Source organism: Panthera tigris, chromosome F3, assembly GCF_018350195.1.
Source record: "Panthera tigris isolate Pti1 chromosome F3, P.tigris_Pti1_mat1.1, whole genome shotgun sequence".
Lineage (NCBI taxonomy): Eukaryota > Metazoa > Chordata > Mammalia > Carnivora > Felidae > Panthera > Panthera tigris.
The window spans coordinates 13046517-13065054 of NC_056678.1; the positions used below are offsets into that span (position 1 = coordinate 13046517).

General features: G+C 43.7%; 1 long non-coding RNA gene across 1 annotated transcript; it reads left to right on the plus strand.

The window, feature by feature from the left end:
- The first annotated feature begins 6990 nt into the window (after nucleotides 1–6990).
- Nucleotides 6991–9162, plus strand: LOC122235946. The gene is made up of 2 exons (XR_006214101.1): nucleotides 6991–7031; nucleotides 8243–9162. It is a non-coding gene; the product is annotated as an uncharacterized LOC122235946 (long non-coding RNA).
- Nucleotides 9163–18538: the final 9376 nt, after the last annotated feature.

Below are 18538 nucleotides of genomic sequence, written 5' to 3' on the forward strand. Positions count from 1 at the left end.
AATCTTGTCTTTAGCTTTTCTCTTCACAGAAAAAGTATATATGGTTTCGCTTTCTATTTGGGGTCAGTTTCACCACCCAGTGATGTAATATGGGTGTAATTTGATAACAGAAGCCTGCATTTCAGTGATGAGGAAGTGTCTCGTTTCAGGAGAAAACGTTGTACCGTTGAAATTTCAGCTGTGAACAGATAAGTAAATGTCATTGATAATCTAATTTTAGCCACTGGCCTCCGACACCGCTTGCCTCATTGCGTCTGGCCCCGTTGCTTTCATTGATGTGAATGTACGTTGGGAAGAGAAGGGAAATGATAAACCTGAAAACTGAACTAATGGGATTAATTTAAGGCATTGGTTTAATTAAAAATAATCTAACACCATTCAAGCACAGCATTTCATTTTTATTAGCAGAATGTTTAAATGTCACTGTTCCTATGTTCGAAGCATTCCAATATCTTCATGTTGAGGCATATATTTGTATATTGACATATATTGTGTTTTGAGACAGAGTCTTGTGCGAAATGCAACACATCAGTTTAAAGAAGGTCTACCGCATGGATATGCTATAACCATAAAAATCATGTTTGTAAGTCAGAGTCTAACTTAGGAGGAAAACAATCGTTATGAAGCATTTGCTACCTCATTATAGGATTACCTTGGTGGTTTCATTTATGTCCTGGGAAGTGATTTACTTTGCTTCTGGAACCTTCTAACTGTTGTTACTCACCATGCTCTAGGGTAACACGACAGAATGTCAGTAGAGCCACTGGAGAACAAGCCTAAGACCAGAACTGAATCAAATGGTGAACCATTGCCAACCAGACCGCATATGGCTAAACACGGGCATTCACGTTTTAATCCTCTGTGCCTTGGGACAAATTAGCCAAATCATCTTTTTAGGCCCGTTCCAGAAATTTTCTGTTTCTTTTACACCAGCACCTTTAATTCTCTTATCTCTTGGCTTTCTGCTTTGCCAATACTCAAATGGTAGTTGACAAGTTATCAATATTCTCTGCCCCTGGGTTCTTGAGCTTGGGAGGAAATAGCATGGAAATAATATGGAAATAATGTGGATGTGGAAATTTGCTCTTTAACTCAGGTGAGTCTTGAAGATTGACCAGCAGTCCCTTTCTCTTCCTAAGTCAAGTCACTTTCCAATTCTTTTCAGACAGTTTTTCTTAATGTGTATTTATTTTGAGAGAGAGAGAGAGGGAGAGAGACACAGAGCATGAGTCAGGGAGGGGAAGAAAGAGAGGGAGACACAGAATCCGAAGCAGGCTCCAGGCTCTGAGCTTTCAGCACAGAGCCTGATGCAGGGCTCGAACTCACCAACCACGAGATCAGGACCTGAGCCGAAGTCAGATGCTCAACCGACTGAGCCTCCCAGGCACCCCTTTTTCAGACAGTTTTCAGATCTTTACTGATTTACACAATTTCTCAACTCCATAACTACCCTTAATTTAATTGACAAAGTAGAAGTTGGGGTGTAAATTGCATCAATATCCCCCCCCCCCGCCCCGCAAATAACAAGTACAAGGTAAAGGGAAGGGTGGCTGGAGAGGAGAGATCATTGGAGCCAGACTATGCTGCCTAATGGGTTGTGTTAAGGTTTGGACATGTTATTTAAACAACAAGAGAACGTTCTGGAGGGTTTAAGTAAGGGATTGATTTTCCTAGTCCTAGGAGTAGAGGTGTAGATCATGTAGAAGGAAGCTATTTAGAGTGGCAGCCATCTTTAACACAACAAGCCAAACTCACTGTTGATGTTCATCAACATATCTGTGTTGTGGTGCAAGTACAGTCTCTGTTAGTCCCCTAATTCTGTCCCTAGTCCAACCGCCTCAGAATCACATGGAAAGATTTTATAAAACAGAGATTGACAGGCTCCGTTCCCATGAGGATCCAGTTCGAAAAAGTGGGCTCAGATTATCTGTATTTCTATAAGCTCTTAAAGTGATTCTGATCATTAGTTTTGTTTGAGAATACTGACGGGAAAAGGGGTGTGGAGCTGAGCTGTTAAGAGCCACAGGAAGATTAGGTAGAGAAGGCGGGCGTAGGGGCCAGTTTCAGGGGAGTAGCTACAGAGCGAAATCCATTCTCCGCACTGATGCCAGTCTTTCTGAAATATAAACCTGACCGTGTCATGTGTAAGCTTTCAGTGACTCCCCGTCACTGATAGCATGAATCCTCACCTCCTTAGAATGACATATAAAGCCTTTTGTGATCTAGCCCTGCCTTCCCTCCGCAGCCTCAGATTTGCCACATCGCCTGCACCTGTACTTAACTACTTGCATTCCCTAAAGTTGGTATGATTCGTAGCTCACAGCATTTATAGATATTACCTCCTTAGTACAGAACATCTCTCATTCTTTTTCATCTGGCACAGACTGCTTAGACGTTGCTGAGTCTAGGAGAGCTTCCCTCGGCCCCTAGGTGCTGGGTTAGGTGCCCTCACTCCGTGCTACCCTCATACTCCCTGCTTAACATATCACAGCTCTAATCATGTGGCATTCTAATTAAGTCTCCTTGCTATTTTCTCTGTTAAATTCTGAGCCCTTTAATGGAGCATTCATGGTTAGAGTCTCAGTCACAGGCGTAAGCCCTAGTACAGCTGAAACCCAAGTTTTTGTTGAGCTTATAAAAGGTGACGTTCCGAGCAAAAAGACTCAGGGGAAGTCTACGTCTCTGGCTTCAAACGTAAATCAGAGCAAAGCAGCAGGAAAAAACCACAAGGGTTTCTGCAGTTGTACGAGCACTGGGATGTGCAAGACTGGTCAAAACCGTGATCCAACAATGCAAGCTCACCAGGACCGGGAAACGCACAGAAACAAGAAGGCAGTGACTTCAGGGATCGAGCATCTGGGAGGAGACTGCAGCAAGAAAATTGGGTTCTGCCTAATGAGGAAATCTCTTCTTTTAATAGGAGCCAACCCAAGGGCATGGCCAACCCAAAGCCCATCGTTTCATCACGTGAGAGGGTGGATTTCATACAAGAGAAATATTAAAATTATGGGTAGGTCGTAACAAAGCAACGCCTAAAATCCTCACCCGTTTCCTGCTAAGCAAAAGCCCAAAGAAACAAACTGGATTGTAGATACAGTTAATCCTTTTGTGAACGTCAAAGGCGAGTAGAAAGTGCTCACCTGTGCTTCCCAGATGAATTAATTGCAAACATGCCCGCACTTCTACGTGAACCCTGGAGGACCCTTGGCTCGTACGATGATTCACGAATGGGTGCGATCTTCACCCACCTCCTCTTCCAAGAACCTGAGCCACCACTGCTAAGCCCCAGCATAGGAGCACACCGAGTCTTAAAGGGTCAGCAGTCTTATAGATGTGGGACCATCATAAAAATATAAAACAAAATGCATAAGGTCATCCGTGTGAAAGATGATCTGCTTTGTATTATGGACACATTTTGGCCTGATCCTGGTTTTTTTTTTTTCTCTCTCTCTCTCTACCGTTTCCTGAAACCGGCCTGTTTTGAGTGATGTGTTAGGGAGAAGACCTGTGTCAGATATATTCGGCTGCCTGTCATGAATAATTAAATCCAGCTGTGTTATGCTTTCCTTCGTTCCAGCTGACTCTTTGATGCTCTGGTGTCCATGCCAGGAAACTACCTCTTAGGATCGTCAGAGGCCAGTGTTTTTGCAGAGGTCAATGCAAGCTAACTAAGCAAATATGTGAAAAAGAGTTTTAAAGGATCTCAATTAGCGGTGTGTGTGTATAGATGTATCGAGAGTGGGGTATGGGGAGAGACCTTTCAAATACTGGCTCGTGGAGTGAGTGACTTGGTGACAGAGAACCACGCATATGTGGCACCTTTGTAGGTTCATTACGTTGGCATGACTGACCTTTTGCTACGTGACAGGCAAACAAACATATAGCAAATGTCCAAGAAGATCATGGTGTTGTGATAGGAAAGGCGGTTACCTACATAGTAATGAGTCAGGACAAAAAGGACTATAAGAATAACACAGAAAAAGAATTAAAGTAATATAGAGACTTGAGTGACCCACTACATCTCTGGGATTTGAGGGATGCCACACGGATTCCATTCATCCCACCTTTTGGGAATGCCTCCTATGTGTCATCCATGGCTCTAGGGCCTCAGGATACACCAGGGAATAAAATCCAAAGTTCCCTGGCCTCGTGGAGCTTGTATTCCAGGAAGGTTAGGGAGGCAGTACATGTAAATTAGTAAATTATTATTGATGTTAGAAAGTGGTAAGTTTGGGGGGGGGGAAGGGAAAAATAGAGAAGAGTAAGGGGGCATGAGAGTCATGGAGGAAGGCTGTAATTTCAACGAGTGGCCAGCATTGGCCTCCTTGATGAGGGTGACATTTGAGCAGAGAAGTGAAGAGGGTGAGGGCAGGGGCCGTGTGGATATCTGGGGGAGGAGGGGACAACCAGTGCTGATGCCCCAAGTCTTGAGTGTGCCTGGCCTATTTGAGGACCAGCGAGGGGATCCGTGCAGCTGCAGCAGGGTGGATTAAGGAGAGAGTGCAACGGGTATGAGATTTAGGGATATGACTGTGGCAGGATCATGTAGGGGCTTGAAGATTATTGAAGATTATGGTTTTTACTCTGATCCAGAAGGAGAACCATTGCAGAGTTTTGAGCAGAGAAGTGACATGATCTGACTTGAGAAAAGATCATAGTGGATGGAAACAAAGAGGCCCGATAGATCAGGAGTTGGTAAACTATGGCTTGGGGTCCAAATTCAGCTCATTGCTTTTTTTTGGAAACAAACTTATGTTGGAACACAGCCATGCCCATTTGCGTTATAACAGCAGAGATGACTGGTTGCCCCAATGACTGTATGGCCTACAAAGCAGAAAATATTTGCTACATGGCCCTTTACAAAATCACTTTGCTGATTCCTAAATGAGAACATTGCAGTAATTCAGGAGAAAAGTAACGGTGGCTCAGGCCAGGGGGATAGCACTGAAGGTAGTGAGAAGTGTTTGGATTCTGGATATGTTTGAAATGAAAGCCAACTGGATTTGCTGAATGGTATGTGTGGGAGTGTAATAAAGACAGAAGTCAAAGATGAGTCTAAAATTTTTGATCGGAACCACCGGAAGAACATAGTTGCTATCATTTGAGGTATGGAAAGTGGGTGACAACGCAGTTTTCATGGTGAGAGATCAGGAATCAGAAGAGCTTAAACTCAACATTTCTGAGGTTTTAGATGACACCAAGAGAAGATGTTGAGAAGTGGAGTGAATGTGCAAGTCTGAAGTTCAGGAGACAAGTCTGGGCTGGAGATGGAAAATTAGCATGGAGGTGGTAATCAGTGTTGTGATTCTGGATGAGTTTACTGAAGGAATGAGTGAAAATAGTGAAGAGAACAAAGAGTGAGCCCTAAAGTGTGTAATCATTAAGAGCTTAGGAAGAAGAGGGAAAAGGCAGCAAAAGAGACTAAGGAGTGACCAATAAAGTAAACCAAGGGTTGAGTGTTCTGGAAGCCGCGTGAAGAAAATATCAAGGACAGAGGGACTGACTACATCAAACCTTTGTAATAAGTCAAGTAAGAGGAAAACTGCGAACAAACAGCTTTGGTAGAGTAGGTAGGAAAAAAAACCCAGCTTGCAGTGATTATAAGTGACTATGGGAGGAAAGGAATTATAGAGAATGGATATAGACAACTTGTTCAAAGAGTTTTGCCAGGAAGGAATACAAATTTGCAAACAAGGCAGTATCAGGCAAGGGAAGTAAGGGTAAGTGAAGGGTTTTGTTTTTGTTTTTAAGGTGGGAGAAATAAATTATGTGTTTGTACATTGATGGGAAGGATTTGGTAGAGAGACGGAGACATTTGTGATTCAGGAAAAGAAATGGGAGGATTTCTAGAGCATTGTCACTGAGTAAAGATGGGATCTCATTTGCAAGTGGGGAGATTGACTTTTGATAGGTGTGTGGTTAAGTCCTCTTCAGCTGCAGGTGGGAGGTAAGGGTTTATGTGTATAGATTCTGGCGGAAAGGTGGTGATGGTTACGGAAATTTATAGAATTTCGGATTCCGACACAGAATCCGAAATTTATAGAATTGGCGTTAACTTTGTCAGTGAAGTGGGAAAGACGACCGTCATCCGAGAATGAAGACTGAGGCGGTGTGCTGTGGGTCTGAGGAGAGATAAGAACGAACAAGGTAGCCATCGCATTTGTGGTAGAGTGAATAGGCCAGAAAAGTAGAATATGATCATCAAGCAACATTTAGGTTCACTGGAGGTTCATGATCAAAAGCGTTGGCCTTCGGCTCATTCTTTGGCAGGAACGAAGGCACAAATTAGGTAAAATTAGCCAGGGTTGTAGTTTTGCCGAGTGAGTACACCAAGTAATTAAGGGTATATACAAAGAGGTTGAGTCTATTGATTAGTCACGGACTTTAAGATGAGTAAGGTGGTGAGAGAGAATTTCACGAAGGTTAGAGATAATGAAAAGATAGATCAATGGGTTGGAGATCCTGGTGAAGTTGGAAATGGGTCACTAGAGGAGATGGAGGGATAGATGGATGTTACGGTCAGAGAATGGAATGAATTAAATTGGTGTTATGGAAGGATTATTGGTAAAGAGAAGGTCTAGGGCTCTGAACATACAGATAAATGGCGGAGGTAGTATGGAGGGTCAGATCGCTGGAAGAGAGGAGTTCTAGGAATGGAGAGTCTACTGAATCATCTACTGTGTACATGGTGATCATCCAGGAATGGAGACGTTAGCAGGACTGGAGACAGTCAAAGTGAACCAGGAAGTAAAACCAGTGGGAAGTGAAGGGGCATAACTGGGGGGTTGGTTGGTGACATCACAATGAGGGATAGTGGGCAGTATGATTTTTTTTTCAAGTTTATTTATTATTGAGAGGCAGAGAGAGACAGAGCGTGAGCAGGGGTGGGGCAGAGAGAGGGAGACACAGAATCCGAAGCAGGCGCCAGGCTCCTAGCTGTCAGCACAGAGTGCGAGCTGGGGCTCGAACTCACAAACCGCGAGATCATGACCTGAGCCGAAGTCGGACACTTAACCAACTGAGCCACCCAGGTGCCCCCAGTATGATTTAATTATAAGAGATTCAATCCTGAGAATGTCTAGGGAAGACAGAGGGGGAAGGAACAATGGTTTGAAAACAGCAATGAGGGGTATGGAGGGTACCTATCTCATATATGATTTAAATTTTATATAAGACTCCAAGGATAAGTGGTTGTTCTTAATGCGGAGAATCTGGGAAAGAATATTCCAGACATAGTGAAATGGTTGGGCATTTGATAGCATGTACCAAGACACAGAATTTAAGAAATGGTGAGTAGATGAATCTGTCCGGGGCATCAGACTGGACCACAGTGGCTGTTTTGCGGAAACCCTGAGGTATGACAGTGATGGAAGAAGACGAAGTTGCTGAAATTTGTAGGTTGGGGCAGATTGTGATAGATCCTCTAGATTAAGGTTTTCCTATTAGCTAAAGGGGCTACTAAAGGTTTTTAGACAGGGCATGAAGTCACCAGGTTTATTTCACAAAGGTGAACTCTGCTACAATGTAGAAAGTGGCTGGGGACAAGGAAGATAACCAGAAAGCTACAGCAGTGGTTAAAACCACAGATCAAAGGGCCTGAACTCAGGCAGTGCCCAAAGGAGCAGGGGAAATTCAGGGGAAGTGAAATCAACAGGGATGGCAATGGTTTGGGTGTGGTTAGGGAGAGAAAGAAAGGAATCAATGAAGTACTTGAAGATTTTCAACCACAGTCACTGGGAGGAGTGACTTTTAAGTGTTAGAGTTTAGGGAATAAATGAGAATAACTAAGATACCTTGGCAGATGACCCACCTTTTAACAGGCAATCACTCAGCAGAGGCTTAATGAGTACCTTATTCTGTAGTTAGATATTTGTTTCTTTTGCGGAACTCAACATTCCTTAAAGTATCTTCAAGCCTGGTGAGGATACTCAGGGACTGATCATATTTTTCCCTCTAAATAGTTTAGCCAGTTTAGACATGGACTCAGAGATCAAAGATGAAATGTTAATGTAATTAACTATAAAGCAAGGCCGGAGCCCAAATAAGACTTCTTCCCGTGCCCGTCTCCCCGCTACCCCACAAGTCTAGATCTTGTGCCTTGACTGCCCCCACCCCACCCCCAGCAGGAGAGACTCAGGTCTGAAGGGTTCATATTTGCTGAGATCTGCAATCTCTCCTGACCCAGCAAGGATGGAAGGGCGGCAAGAAAAGCTTGTCCGGCATCTATGCTTTCTTTCCCCAGTGAAACTACGGCGAGAAGGAAGATAAAAGAGAAGCGCTCCTTCCTCCTTTCTCCTTTTGATCTCTCCTGGAAGTGGAAAGAAAATCCGTGCCTCTCTCCGGAAACTGAGGAACAGCGTAACGAGCATTTCCCCTATCGATGACAGGGCCTCTGTTAGACGCAGGCAAAGTAGAAATACAAACTCAGGTAAAGCGGCCTAATCATATGGAGGCCCTAAATAGAAAATACGCCTTCTTGTGTACAATGTGCAGGGCCAGGGCGCCGAGGGAAACAGAAGGTAGGGAAATACGCCGGATTACTGGTCTAGCTGGGCCAAAGGGGCAACATTTAGTACATGGAGGCAAGAGTGCCTTATAAAACTCAAGGGCGAGAGTGCAGCTGGGCCTCAGGGTGGGACCAGAGTCAAGGAAGCCATGGGAACCCAGGAAATAGACCCTCTTCATCTCAAGTCTTGGCTTCTCCCGGAGCACCTGCTTCCCTTTTCTCTTTGCCTGAGGGTGACTTTCTTTGTTCCCTCATCTCCTTAACAGAAAACAAAGATGAGCAGGGCTTCCTGGTTTGCCTGTTCTGGATTCAGCCCCAGAGAGTGCCTCACAGAGTGCCTGACTCTTTCCCAGTAGCCCTTGATCTTGTTCTCCGTTCTCATTTCGCAGGAAAGGGTCACCAGCTGGCCTGGCCTAAGTCAGAGCCTCGTTTCTTGTCCACTCCCCTGTGCTGGGTGGCTGTGTGTATCAGATCCCGCCCCCACCCCGCCCCGCTGTGGGCTGCGTCTGACGCGGTTCAAGGAAGTGAGCTGAGAAGATACTCCAAAATTGTCTTCGGCGTCTGAGTGTTTTCGGTGACTGACATCAGGAAATATTCAGGAAATTTCCAATCACGTAGCATGTTTATGCCATGCAATAAAATTCAATTAAGCAGTCTTTTCGTAGGAACTCTTTAAAATAGTGTCTTGGGGGGGCGCCTGGGTGGCTCAGTTTGTTAAGCCTCCGACTTCGGCTCAGGTCATGATCTCACTGTTCGAGCCCCGCGTCGGGCTCTGGGCTGACAGTTCGGAGCCTGGAGGCTGCTTCGGATTCTGTGTCTCCCTCTCTCTCTGCCCCTCCCCCGCTTGCACTCTGTCTCTGTCTCTCAAAAATAAATAAACATTTAAAAACATTAAAAAAAAAGTGTTTTGGAAAGGCAGCCAACACCTGCCCTTGGGACCTTAGCAAGAATAAGTAGGCTACAATTTTCCCGTACCCCTGGATTAAACATGCTTACAGAAAGGATCTGGGTTATTGTAAGAACAAAAGGATGTCAAGGAAGAATGTCTGGATCTCACCCGCTCTAGGAATATTTGTCAAGAAAGAAAAAGGAATGCGACAGACAGGCCCTCTGTGTCTGCCAGATGTTCTGCGACAATACTTCTTGTTAAACTGAAATTTAAATTATGAGAGCCAGGGCCGCCAAACGATGAAATAGCCAGAGGCATTTTGAGTCCCATTCATTCATTAGTCCTTTCTGGGTGTGGTTCTCAGTCAAGCCACCATTTCTTGACTTGAAATGTTAGGGTGTCTCTGGAATAATTAGCCCTTTGCCCATTTCCCTGGCTCCAGAGTTAGAAGGAGGAGTACTTTTTTCTGTTTCCTCCTCACTCCCACTTTGGGAATTTCCTTTCAAATGTAGGGTATTAATAGTAGTAAGCACTCAGCGAATGCTAAGTTCTTTACATCAATGATGCGATTTAACTTTTTCAATAGCCCGGTGAGATACATGTTTTACATGTTTTTATGTAGATTTCCTATTTTTAAGTTTGGAAACGGAGTTTAGTTTTTTTTTGAGAGAGAGAGAGAGTTTGTGTGTGAGTGGGGAGGGGCAGAGAGAGAGGGAGACACAGGATCTGAAGCAGGTTCCAGGCTCTGAGCTATCAGCACAGAGCCCGACAAAGCTATGATATCGTGACCAGAACCCAAGTTGGACACTTAATCGACTGAGCCACCCAGGCACCCCTGGTTTTAAGAGTTTAAGAGAATAGCCCAAGATCAGTGGCTGGTTAAAGGACCAAACACAATTGGGAACCCAGGCCTGCCTGATAGCTAAGTCTGTGCTCTTGATATAATCTGTAGGGATGATGTCTGGGAACATAAAAGTATTATGTTTATAATAAGTATACATTTATGTCATTATTCCTCTAAAGTAGATAGATCTAGATATTGTGTTCTACATGAGGAAAACTTGTAAGTAAGTTAGCGAGTAGAGTTTCCTAAACTTGATTTAATAATTTTCCCACCTATGCCTGGGTGAGAGTAACGACTTTTTCTTCCCAGCCTCCAGAAAATCCTTGTCCCACTCACATATGATGTCAGAAGATTCTTCAGATTATTTTTGAAAAAGTTGTTTCAATATTTATTTTTGAGGGAGACAGAGCAGGAGTGGGGGAGGGGCAGAGAGAGAGGGAGACACAGAATCCGAAGCAGGCTCCGGGCTCCGAGCTGTCAGCACAGAGCTGGATGTGGGGCTTGAACCCACAAACCATGAGATCATGACCTGAAGTTGGACTCTTAACCCACTGAGCCAGCCAGGTGCCTGCCCCCCTCCTCCCCCTCCCCTTCAGATTATTTTTAAGAGGCGTGGCCACTCTGGAGAGGACTGGCCTTGGAGCTTGCTCCCAAGATGCTCCCACTGCCATTGATTCCTGGTTTGGAGAAATGGATCTATAGAGAAAAGGATAATCCAGAGTGGCCCCGCCCCACGCCTTCTAGAAGAGGCCGCAGGCAGACATTCACTACATCAGATGACTGTCCAAAAAGAACTGCTAACCCTCCACTGGTCAAACTCTAGACTTGTCCTTGGGCTTTGGCTCTCTCTGCTTGTTTTCATGAGATTTTTCATCTCTTCTTTATTATTACAGTGTATTATTAGATCAGTGCTCCAAATGTACAGCAAGGAGGCCCTGGGCAAGCTTTTATTGCTTTATCATGATTTACAATCCATTTAACCAACTTCAGCATGTTTTAGAAATGTTTCCAATGTAATTCCCTTATTTTTTGTTTGTTGACATATAGAAAACACACAGGGTAATTAACCACACAAGTAACTTGCATTTCAGATTATTCTGATTTATACAGTGTGTTTCAGTAAACCAAATTTTTGAAGTTTGAAATTTGATAACCGTTATGAGCCCTTTTTCTGTATGTATGCACCCATATGCAAAGAATTTTACACATCGCTTCAAGAGAAGTGCTATAGTAAAAATTATAATAGTGGTTAAACTATCTCCATTTAGATTGAGTCTCTTCTCCAGGCTTAAGATTCATCTCAACAGATTCCTTCATTTTTTTAAATACGTGTGTGTCTGGAGAAGGAGCCCTTGTATACTGGAATCTTAGAGGTGGAACTGACTTTGGAAGTTTCCAATCCAACATCTCATTCATACTTTTGATGTTAAATAATAATAGCAAGTATTTGATGCTATTTCCTAAGCATTCCTATAAACACTTTAGATGTATTAATTCACTTGGCCCTCATAATGTTCCTAGGTAGTCAGTACCTTATTTATTCCCATTTAACAGAACAGTGTATAAGGCATATGAGGCATAAAGGATATAAGTAAGTTACCTGAGGTTACACAGCTAGAGTTGAGCTCTGAGCTCTTCAGTACCATACAATAGTGTAGAATAACTATCAAAGATGATCTAGAAGAGGTTACCTCTGCCCTTACCAACCCCAAAGCCTGTGTGATCTCTGGATTCTTTCTGATGTTCCCATATTCTGCCTTGGATAACCCTTTCCTCCTCTACCCTCAAACGCCACCGTATGACATTCTGGCAATAAATGAGCACAAGCTATAAAATGGTAAATTGTTAAAGAATCAATCCTTTCTAGACCCTGCTCTTTTATTTTCGCTCTGGGAAAGAGTGTCAGCTCTGCTCTCTAGAACCTAAGTGCATCCCCTTTCTCTACCCTGGGAGGCTTCCTCGGTTCGTGCCAAATGTGGGCAGAGATGTCAAGCTGTGAAGGAAGGACTCCTTTGCACACTTTCTGGAGTGATGGGCGATCTCTCGGCAGTGAGAACACAGTAATGGCTTCTTTCAGTCAACGTGCTGTGCCTGGGAGAGGTGAGAAGTTGGAGACAACGGGTCTCAGAGAAACAACATGGGTCAGGCTGTTCATTTCTCATTACAGGGATTGCATTTCAGTGGCTGCTAATCTGAGGACAGGGTCCAGACAGAGATTAATGAGAAACCCTAACCCTCTCTGGAATGTGGGCAGATCCTGGGGCCTCAAGGCCTGGCCACAGAAGAAGCAGTTTTGGGCGCCAGGAGCCCAGATTGTCTAGAGTGGAACATTAGAATCTTGGCAAAGGACAGATGAGCTCTCATCACACAGTCCTTGGTCTGGGGTCTGGTGTGTGATACTCAAGTCAGGTTTAACCCATGGTGATGAGGAAGGATGGTGAGGCCAGGAGACTAGGTGTACAAAGGGGCATATTTAAATTTTCATTTCCAACAGAAATTATGATGGATTGCTTTTAATCTGGAATGTGATGACCATGATCCCTCTTGCAGAGAAATATATAAAAGATAAGTTTTAATCTTTCGTGTTAACTCCAAATTCTTCCAATGAATAAGAAGGGCTTGGTTCATTTGCCCAACCCTTCACTCATTCGCCGAGCTGACAAGCATCTATTTGGCACCTAATACACGCCAAACACCGTGCCGGGCACTGGGGACACAATGGGGAGGGAAATAGACTTAAATAACTTTCAATTTGGTCAAGGGCAGATGTGAAATGAGCATGTACTCAAATAAACTGTAATCTTCATTGTAATAAAAGCCATGAAGCAAATATACAAGAAAGAGAATAATGGGGGTGGGATGTCTACTCTCTATTTGAGGATCTAGGAAGATTTTTCCTGGTTCATACATCCTGGATTCTTTGGGGTTTCACTCACCGGTGATTTAAGAAATGAGGGCTGTGACAAGATTCTCTCAATGGGGTCCCCATAAAAATCAGGAGATAAAGGTGGATTTCGTAGGGGAAGAAACTTCCATCTTTTTTGTACATTCTCCCACAGCCTATGGAAGTCAGATCTGTGTGGTTCACAGCCTCATTTCCAGCACAATGACTAGCTTGTAATAGGTGTTCAACGAATGTCCATTGAGTAAATGAATAACTGAAACGCTGACATTTCTCTGCTTCTCTCTTTCTGTTTGAGTGGATTAGCACCAAGCTGGAAGTAAGAGGCAGGCCAAACTTTGGGAGTTGGAGTCAGCTCGTAAATCCCACACTGGGCCTTTATGCCCGAGAGAATATATGAACAACTGGTAGACAATACCAGAAAAAGGTCCTGAAGGCAGACGTCAAAGACCAGTAGGAAGGAAAGAGAACCATCATTCGAGGCCTAAAGTTTGCGATGAGGCAGTAGGTCTCTGCCAGTCCAGCCTTTTCTTTCAGCCTTAGTAACACTGGTCCAGGCCTTCTCAGGGGGCTGGGACCCGCTCTCCGCCTGCCATCACTGCCTTTGAAAGTGAGGTGAGACCTGACCAGCTCTGGAGAGACAATGAGGTTCGGGTGGGTGGAGGGAGGAGGAGTAGAGGGAACACTGAATAAAATACTTTGTCCCTTTTGTGTCCTTTATTAAAGGGGACTTCCCCAATTCTCCTCTTTCTACCCTTCCCTCCTCACTTTCTGAGTTTTTCTCCAAAACGTTATGAGTATCTGATGTTACGTCAGCAACACATCATATATATATATTATATATATTATATATATTATATATATAATATATATTATATATATATAATATATATTATATATATAATATATATATTATATATATAAATAATAATATTATATAATATTATTATTATTTATATATATAATATATATATTATATATTATATATTATATATTATATATTATACATTATATATTATATATATTTTATATATATATATATATATATATTTATCTCTCTTCTCTGGAATATAGGCTCTGGAAGGCATTGCCTTTACCTTTTTGTTATCATATTCCCAGCCTTCAGTCGAGTGCTATCACATGGTGGATGCTGGGTAAATATATACTGAATGAGTAATACAACACAAATACAACCATCAGGGTGGTTAAAAACATCCAAAACAAAAGAAAACAAAAGAAAAAACAGAAACCTTACCTGTGACCACAAAGATATTAGCATCGAGATTGAACCCATTTCCCGTTTGTTTACTTGTATTTTATTTCCCAGTTATCAAGCCTCCTGGTAGATTCCTTTATTCTCACGGTTCTACAGCTCCCCCAGCCTCTCTGTGTTTTCCACATACACTCCCAACCCCTGAAAGTCTTCCCTATTTTTACAATGCCAGGAAGGACTGACACAACAATTACATCTGGTGACCCACTTACAATGGGCCACACTTAAAGCCATCCTCTTTAAAGGGGACTGTTTTAAATGGACCACCCTGTATGCTACGTTAGGTTGTGCCTTTGTGCCAATAAGCTCAGAAGTGTTTCATAAATAAAAAGATGATGTTAGGGAAAAGAGTTCTCTCTTTCTTTTTGTCTTCTAATTCACACGGAAAATTTTAGTGTAGAAATCTTCTGCTCAGCTGTGCAATGACAAAGCAATTCAGCCCAGAGAGATGATGCTTTGGGTTTGGAATCGATTATGATAGGTCGATACTGGAGAGCAGGCTTCCATTTGGGGGGAAACTGAAGAAGACTACACTCTACAGGAAAGATCCTTCTAGATAACGGATCCTCTAAGCTTCACTTCCTGCTTCCTAAAGGGCTTCTGTTGGGTCCCCGAAAGGAGCCTCAAGGTCAAGAGGGAAAAGGGAAGGCAAGCTAATTTATAGCTGCTCCAAGAATGCAGTTGCTGGATATATCCTGACAGGGGGTTCTGTTGTGCTTTGAAGAATTACGGGAAAATTCAAGCTCAGAATGAGCTTCTGTAGTATGAAAATTAAAACTCCACCCCAAGCCTTCACCCGCATCTGAAGCCAAGTCCATTTAGATGTGCAGGAGGGATCTGTTTACTTTGTATGGAAAATCACTTTCTTTTTATTAGCAAGCTCCAGGGTTTCCTGATGATCTGAAGGGCTGTTGCCTCTCAGAGGGCAGTCATGGGGCATTCTTGGCACCCGCAGGGGCCAGAAGGACTGGAAATCTTATTTTGCAACATTTTCTGCCTGCGTTTTAAAGTCAAGGAAGACAAATGGTTCTGATAAGTTCAGCGATACCTTTGGATTTGAATTGACTTTTTGTCCTGAGCTGACCTGGAGAGGTGGAGAACCAAACCAAATGGAAACAAACAAAAAATAAAAACAAACCCCAAACCAACATAACATGAGCAACTTTTGTCTTTCTCTGCAAGCCCATCGGTTCCAGGAGGAACAGCTCTCTTATTCCTACTGTCATCAAGAAACCAAACACAAGACTTGGGGTGGGCGTAGGGGAGGGTGAGGGGGTAGGGGATGGTCTTTAGACACATTTTCAGTTCAATCTTTTCCTTGCTGTTACCCTGCCCGCTCTTGTCTTCCTGATATTGTTCAGTTGTTCACCTCTAACCAGCTGGTCATCCAGATTTCTCCTCATCTCCCCACATCCTATCAAGAGACCTTCCTTAGCAGGTGTGCCTTAAACATTCCAGTTCACAGCGATCTCCCCGCCGCTCGACTGTGAAGATTTTCCAGGGTCCCAAATACTCTACCGCTAGAATTGGGTTTTTTTTTTCCTTCTATCCCTTTACCCTACCATTAAGTCAAATGAATTCTTCCTTGCAACCTTCTGACTCTCCTAAGCTGAAAGATCACCTCTGGATTCCCTACCCAGGAGCCCAGATCCTTCAGTTTCAGTAGCCCGTAGGCTCCCTGGCTCAACCAAGGAACGACTCCCCCAGTGGCTCCTCTGCCAGCCCCCTCTGCCTTTTCATGCCATCTAACCCACGTGTCCTTATTCTCTTTCCTTTACCATCCATTCTCTGACACCAGATCCGTTCTTCGTTCATGTTTCCCCGCCCCGAGCCCTCCCGGTGCCAACGTGGTCCACTTGTTGAGTGATCCTGTCAGTCAACTCTGGCTCATTACAAACTGTGTAGGCCCTAACCTCACGCTTCCATATGGCCTCACGATATATTATTGTAATTATATTCTCTGCAGTGGGCAAAATGAAACACATGCTGTGGCAGTGGCTGTGTTTTAAGCTGATTGCCGAGGCAGACTAATAAAAAGTGAGCGAGGTCTCCTGTAGGACTGTTTCCACCTATTGGCTGCTTCCGGGAGTAGGATTTCCTGACAGTTACTACTTCGCAGTCAGATAACATCAAATGCCTGCTTCTGGACCTTGCTCTCAGGTCTTTAGACTGCATAGGTGATTTTAAGTGGGGACTATAAGAAAACTTCAGCAGTGTGTACCAGGAAGTTGGAGGGAAATTGAGGATAAGGGCAGGGGGATAAGTGGAGATGGTTTCACGTAATAATTAGAGCTATCATTTATTGAGGAACTACGTTGGACCAAGTACTAACTAGTTATTTTGTATATGTTCTCTTAATTAAACATCGCTGGAGACTTTCAATTCAGAGCTATTACTAGATCCTACCTTCCAGAGTTTATTTCCTAGTCTGTTGTTCCTCTGCATGTGATCTAGGAGCTGACAAATCTGGCTTCACGTCTTTCCTTTTTTTTTAACGTGGGTGCAAATCTTTTTAAGTTTTTTTTCAAGTTTATTTATATCAGAGAGAGACGGAGAGAAAGAGAGAGGGAGAGAATGAGTGGGGGAAGGGCAGACAGAGAGGGAGACACAGAATCGGAAGCAGGCTCCGGGCTCCGAGCTGTCAGCACAGCGCCCGACGCGGGGCTTGAACCCACGGACCGTGAGATCACGACCTGAGCCACGGTGGAGGCTTAACCGACTGAGCCACCCAGGCGCGCCCCTGTGTGGGCACAAATCTTAATGCTTTAAAATGAGAGAATCAAGTAAAATGTAGGAATGTTAATACCTGGTTAATGGGATTGATGTGACAAGTTGCAGGAGTGCTGATAACACTGACTCCATCTTTGGCCCTCCATCGTTTCCATGTCAGATCAATGGCCTCTTTGGGAGCTACGTGTTCTGGGCCCCTTGGAGATTAACATATATGCCTTACAAATGCCTGCCAAAGCTTGGGGGGCCTCCCAAAGCTCGCTTTGGCCTCCCACGAATCTTTTAGAGATAACTTAGTCTTTCCCCTTTCTGTCGTACAGGTAGTACAAGACCTAGCTGTCAACTAGGCACATGCGAGCCTTTTGATCTCACCACGGCGCCCCTCTGCGTGTCCCTTTGCTCTATAAAATCTGCGGACTGATGTCCGGACTTGGGGACAGTAACTGTGCAGCTGCCATGGACCCCTGCCCCACCCATAAGCTACCCGGGCTACAACTCTGTAAACCGTATGGAGTCACCTGCTTCGTTTCCCACTCTCAAGATGCCTTCTCAGTTTGGGGGCTACTTCACTGTCCCTCCTTCACCTTCTGAGGCAAGTAGAGTAGATGTTAGGTTTCGGGTGGGATGATAGTGGCTATCCTACAGCAGGTGCTCAAGACACGAGAGCAGCGGTTCCAATTTTACCTAAGTAACGTGTATAGCACAAAAACCCACCCGTTACAAAATAGGCAAAGGAGAGGAGTAGGCGTTTCTCCAAAGAAGATATAGGAAAGGCCAACAGGTACAGGAATAGCTGCTCAACATCACTGGGCGTTAGTGAAATGCAAATTGAAACCACCGTGAGACATCACCTCATGCCCGTTCGTTACCAGTCATCAAAAAACCAAAGATAACAAACGCCGGCATGGACGTGGAGAAAAGGGAACCCCTGTGCACTGTTGGTGGGAATGTAAATTGGTTCCTGCACTGCTGTTGAGACTGCAAATTGGTGCAGCCCCTATGGAAGACAGTGTGGAGAATCCTCAAAAAATAATTAAAAACAGAACTACTCTACGACCCAGCCACTCCACTTCTGGGAATATATCCAAAGGAAATAAAAACACTGACTTGGAAACCCCTTGTCCATCGCATTATTCACAATAGCCAAGACAGGGAAATAATCTGTGTCCATCGATGAATAAATGGGTAAAGTAAAGGAGTTGTACTGTGTGTATATATATATATATATACATATATATATATACACATATATATACACCCATGTATATATATATATATATATATATATACACACACATATATATACACCCATGTATATATATATATACACACGTATATATATATATATATATACACCTATGTATATATATACATACACACACGTGTATATATAT